This window comes from Rhinopithecus bieti, unplaced genomic scaffold, assembly GCF_001698545.2.
Source record: "Rhinopithecus bieti isolate Rb0 unplaced genomic scaffold, ASM169854v2 scaffold_33474, whole genome shotgun sequence".
In the NCBI taxonomy this organism is placed as follows: Eukaryota; Metazoa; Chordata; class Mammalia; order Primates; family Cercopithecidae; genus Rhinopithecus; species Rhinopithecus bieti.
Genome location: NW_016814460.1, coordinates 938,644 through 945,161, shown reverse-complemented (window position 1 = coordinate 945,161; position 6,518 = coordinate 938,644).

Below are 6,518 nucleotides of genomic sequence, written 5' to 3'. Positions count from 1 at the left end.
ATATTTACAATTTATATGTTTTTTTCTTGTATCTTTCATTTATTGCATTATTATATTGTTTGTGTTTTATATAGTTTTTTTTGGTCAAGAATCAAGAGAGTCTATCACTCCTGTTTAACACACATTATATTTGGAGTAACTAGTCGAATGCTAAGTGGATCTCTAGCACACTAAGATACCAATAAAGTACTAGCCACTTCCTCCCTTCTGTTTAAATGCAATGTGTCATTATAAGTGTCTCGTAACATAATCTCCAGTATGTTCTGGGCGATAACGACTTAGACAACCCAGCGCTTAAAAATATGCTGCCTGCGTCTAATATATTTATTTCTGTATTTTTAAGATAGAGAGATGTGTATATGCGATGTATAAGGCCAAGGCATATGGATCTATATAGAGAACTCCTGAGCCTCAGAAGAATAATAAATATGACGTGCACTGGATACATATATATAATTCTTTTTTAATATACATAATAAATAAATTTGAAGTATAAAACAATGTCTATGAGGTGAGTTTTTTAAAATAAGGGACAGCAATGATATTATATAATAATACAAATAAAAATAGAGTGAATATGAAGAAATAACATATACTAACGACATAGATTGAGTATACAGATACAGATAATAAAATGTATGTCCAGATCGTTACGAGTGGCACCATACTGAGTTGTTAACATACAACCCTTAGCATAAAGACACACAGCTATACAATTCTTGGCACTTATACCACGAGAGAGAGAGATCCAGTAATACCCTCACAGAGAACAGTATTTATGGGAATCAATGTACATTGATATACACCATTAGAAAAAAATAAATAGATAATACATACTACATTTAACACACAAAGAAGTCTAATTAATTATGCGTTCCACTATAACAAAAATAAGTTATTTTCTCTTTTCTGACTTTTTTAATAAAAAAGTTTTATTAATATTTGATGACATGGGTCTACGCTCTGTAGCATACGATGTACGAAGGTGAAAGTTGCGAGTGGGAGTGACGCCATAACTTCCTGCAGCTTCTGTCCTCTTCATGTGGTATCTAGACAGTCCAATATATAAACTACTCTCCCATCTCTGTTGTCTGCGCGTTCGTACAAGTAGCCTAGTGTATATCACAGGTACACCAGTCATTTCACACACTCCTAGCGCTAGAGTTTGTTGAGTTTTAGTATCGCGATATACGATAATGAGAGTTATTCCGCCCATGTTGCCCAGGCTGGTCCTGAACTCCTGAGCTTAAGCAAGCTGCTCGCTTCTGCCTCCCAAAGTGCTGGGGTTACGGCTATGAACTGATGCACCCAGCCCTTCTTTTCTGAACTTTTAAAAAATAATAAAAACTGTATGTAATTTTTGTGTCCTGATATTTTGACCAATATTATATATTAAATTATCACCTCTGTTGTTTGGTGTTTGGCAGATGCTCATTCATTTTTGTGTGTTATTTATTTATTTATTTATTTATTTTTTTTTTTTTTGCGAGACGGAGTCTCGCTCTGTTCGCCCATGGCTGGAGTGCAGGGCCGGATCTCAGCCTCACTGCAAGTCCGCTCCCGGGCTTTACGCATTTCCTGCTCAGCCTCCGAGTACTGGAACTACAGGCGCCCGCCACCCTCACCCGGCTATTTTTGTATTTCTTTTTTTAGTAGAGACGGGGTTTCACCCATGTTAGACAGGATGTCTGCGATCTCCTGACCTCGTGATCCGCACCTCCGTCTCGGCTCCCAAAGTGCTGGATTACAGGCTTGAGCCACCGCACCCGGCCCATTTTTGTGTGTTTATAAAATATTTTATGTCTCATATACTACAAATATTTAGCTATTTTACTGCTACAACATTTTTTGTCTTACAGTTTGGAGCTGTTATGAAATGCCTGCTATGAACATTATGGTATCTGCTTAGTCCATTTTGGCTGCCATACGGAATCCCGTGAGACTGGGGTAATTAACAAAAAACAGAGTTTATTTTCTTATAATTGTAGAGCCTGTGAATCGGCAAGGTCAAGTGGCCACATCTAGTGAGGGCCTCCTTCCGCTGAGTCATCCCATGGCAGAAGATGGAAGCGGGCAAGAAGGCAGGGGTACTTGAACTCATCCCTTTATCAGAAACTGCTCCTGAGATAACTAACCAACTCCACTAAATAACATCATTAATCCGCACTCATGAGGGGGGCAGAGCCGCTCATGGCCTAATCCATCTCTTAAAGGATCCCACCTCTCAACATGTTGGCATTGTTCATCTTCAACACATGAACTTTGGATGAGCACATTCACACCATAGCAAAACTTGCGTACTAGTGCATACAGGTGTGCATTTTATAGGTTTCGTTCTTTAAAAAAAAATTTTGGGGCCCAAGGGGGGGATGCCCCTATTTTTTTTTTTTTTTTTTTTTTTTTTTTTTTTTTTTGAGACGGAGTCCCACTCTGTTGCCACAGCTGGAGTGCAGTAGCACGATCTCGGCTCACTGCAAACTCTACCTTCTGGGTTCACGCCATTCTCCTGCCTCAGCCTCCTGAGTAGTTGGGGATATAGGCGCCCGCCACCACGCCCAGCTAATTTCTTGTATTTTTTTTAGTAGAGACGGGGTTTCACTGTGTTAGCCAGGATGGTCTCGATCTTCTGACCTTGTGATCCACCTGCCTCAGCCTCCCAAAGTGCTGGTATTACCGGCGTAAGCCACCGCGCCCGGTCGCATGCCTTCAATCTTATCGGATAACGCCAGACTGTTTTTCAAAGTTGTACTAAATTACACTCCTGTCAACAGTATATTAGCAACCCCATCCTTCCACAATCTTATCAGTGCTTGGTGTTATTGTTTATCTGATCTTTTACTTTAACCCAGTGTGGTGGGTGCATAACAGTATCTCATGTAGCTTTACTTTCTAATGAGTAATTTCATAAATTGACAATTAAATGATAACTTCTATCCACTTGATTTTTATTCTTAGCGACTCTCCTAGATATGGTCTATGGGCATTCAACATCCTTCTCATTCTCTTCTATTTACCATTTCATATAAGAGAATCTAGAAAGCAAAACCAGCAAATACCTACTTACATTTCCCAGGTTTGGGATACAAATTAGTTTCCACCAAAAAGATGTACTCATGAAAAATTTAGAGTGCAGAAACAAGGTGGGGGCCATCTTTCTGAAGCATCACTTTTAGTGCTGCATCTATCTTTGCTAATGTGAAAGGCAGGTGTAATAATGACAATAAGTTGACCTGGACTTGCACTCCTCCAGCCCATTCAATGATTTGTAAGCACCTAATTCCCTGCTGTTTAAAATACGTAGAGAAATTTATTTTCAATCTGGACTCTGACTGATACAATGACAATTGTACTTCACCTAATTTAAGATACTCTCAAAGGTAAGAAGCACTATTATTTCACTGACAATAAGAAAGCCAGTGTTGCAATTAAACTATGACAACTGCTTTCTTGACACTTAGAATTTTCCTCTATTTAAAGAGTTATTTTATTTTATTTTATTTGGAGACGCATTTTGCTCTGCCACCCCAGCTGGAGTGTAGTGGCACAATCACAGCTCACTGTAGCCTTGAATTCCTGGGCTCCAGCAATCCTCCCATGTCAGCCTCTCAAAGTGCTGGGATTACAGGCATGAGCCACTGTACCCAGCCTAAAGAGTCACTTTAGACTTTAGACATAGGTTTTATAATTTATCATCTCTCCCTTTACCAGTGAACAGATTTTTCCTACCCTTTATTTGGGCTGAACTTTGATTCTTATTTCTACATGACCATTAAAACCCTTTGGTTACCAAGATCAGCAACTACCTCTAAACACTCCAGGGAAGCTCCAGGATCAGCTCCCACATTTGCCATCCAGGTTTTTAGTTCTCTTCTTATTTTTGGTTCCTTGGAGGATTTTCTTTTTTTTCTATCAAGCTCAGCTGTGCATTTAAAAGAAAATTTTGTATGTTGGTCACTGTTTTTAGGGGTTTTTTTTTTTTTTTTTTTGGAGACGGAGTCTCGCTCTGTCGCCCAGGCTGGAGTGCAGTGGCCAGATCTCAGCTCACTGCAAGGTCCGCCTCCGGGGTTTACGCCATTCTCCTGCCTCAGCCTCCCGAGTAGCTGGGATTACAGGCGCCCGCCACCTCGCCCGGCTAGTTTTTTGTATTTTTTAGTAGAGACGGGGTTTCACGGTGTTAGCCAGGATGGTCTCGATCTCCTGACCTCGTGATCCGCCCGTCTCGGCCTCCCAAAGTGCTGAGATTACAGGCTTAAGCCACTGCTCCCGGCCTTCTAGGTGCTTTATAGTAAAATATTCTAGTTTGTTGTAATGCTGGAAACACAAGTCCATCTCATTATTATGTACTATAACATTTCCATTTAACAAATGAGAAAATTAAGGCTCATAGAAGTTAAATAATTTCTCCAAATTCACACAGATAAAAAGTTGTGGGACCAAGATTCAAACTGAGATCTTTTGTGTCTAAAACGCGTTCTCTTAGCGTTGAACCACACCTAGGAAGCCTTGCTTTAAATTTTCTGATACTACAGTGATCATTTGCATACTTCCAGCTAATTGAATGATTACATTCCTATCTATTATAACAGGTTTGAGTTAATTTGTACTTCACCAAAATGCCACAATGAAACTTTGAGGAATTTCTGGCTGTGATATTTTTTAAATAGACTTCTGGGCTTGGAAGCCACTTTAAAGGGGCATCTTGCCATCCGCTTGCTTCAGACAGAGCCAACCTCCAGCCATTATTCACAGTCTTTGATAGATGATCATTTCCCTGGGATCTCAGGTACAATAGAAGACAAACTATAAATTTTTTAAATCAAGCTCTTGGGCTTAGTGAGTTTCACTGGCAGGGTTTTTTTTCTTCCTTAATTCCAAACTTATTCTCTCCTTCTGCACCTTCAGCCACTCTGTCCACGGGAGAGGGACAAAAGAGCTTTCCTTGCCCTCTTTACATAGCATATCTGCCCCTCCCCATTACTGAGTAACCACGTACTCCTTTGGGATTACTCGGATCCTTTCAGCTTTCTCTTCTTTCCTCCTTTTTGGTCATGAATTTTGTCCTTGGCTGTAACTCCTGCTGAGTTATCTCCCATTAATGATGCTGACATACAGGACCCAGATAAAGTGCTATATAAATGCTAAGTAATCACAGCTAGGCTTGACTTTGTGGTACCGGTTATCTCAGGCTGCTGTGTTACGAGATCAGCCCCCTGTTGACATTCAAGATGAAGTCTACCAGCTGCAAACCTTTTTTTTTGCGATGGAATATTGTGACAAGTGCTAATTCTCTACCAGGGGCCTTGAAAAGAAAGCATACTGGCCTGTTGGAGGGTGAGGAGGGAGAGCATTAGGACAAATACCTAATGTATGCGGGGCTTGAAACCTAGATGATGGGATGATAGGTGCAGCAAACCGCAAACCACCATGGCACATGTATACCTATGTAACAAACCTGCATGTTCTGCACATGTATCCTGAGACTTAAAGTAAAATAAAATAAAATAATAAAAAAAGAAAAGAAAGCATGCTATTATTTGATGGTCTGTCTGTTTTTCAATATACACATACATGTAGAATATTAAGGTATATTGATATATACTATAGGCTTTCAGAATGTGGCCACTTCAGGAGACCTAAGCCAATTCTCTTGCTGGGTATTGGAGGTGAGGGTGAGAGAGACCCAGAGAAAAAAGGGCCCAAGCATCTCTTATAGTGGAAGTGGGCACGCCCACAACAGACAAAAGTGGATCCGCTTAAAATGTTTAAAAAAAATGGTTTTGACTCCCCAATGTCAAACGGCCAACGTACTTAATTTTTTTCACTGACTTAACTAAATCATCTCATTGTTGTGACATTGTGTAACTACTGTCATAATCAAAGCACTGATTCCAAGATTTGTGTGAAACAGGTGACTACAGACCTGTTCGTTCTCAGGTTTTGAAAGACAAACTTTCTGTCATTAACTCCTTAGTCCTTACAATGTCAAAAATTGTATTTGGAGTTTTGTCATTAGAAAACAGAACTGGAACATTGTTTGGACATTTTGTGGACAATTGTGGTCATTCTCTAATTTTCTAGGCACTTGGATAATATGTGTGAAAGAGAGAGACAGAGAGAGAGATCTTATATATATGTATAATGTGTATGTGTGTGTGTGTGTATCCTAAGACTATAGCTAGAAGACACTTTAGATTTTATAGACAACTCTCACACTTAATAAGGAAGAATCGGCCGGGCGCGGTGGCTCAAGCCTGTAATCCCAGCACTTTGGGAGGCCGAGACGGGCGGATCACGAGGTCAGGAGATCGAGACCATCCTGGCTAACACGGTGAAACCCCGTCTCTACTAAAAAATACAAAAAACTAGCCGGGCGAGGTGGCGGGCGCCTGTAGTCCCAGCTACTCAGGAGGCTGAGGCAGGAGAATGGGGTGAACCCAGGAGGCGGAGCTTGCAGTGAGCTGAGATCCAGCCACTGCACTCCAGCCTGGGTGGCAGAGCGAGACTCCATCTCAAAAAAA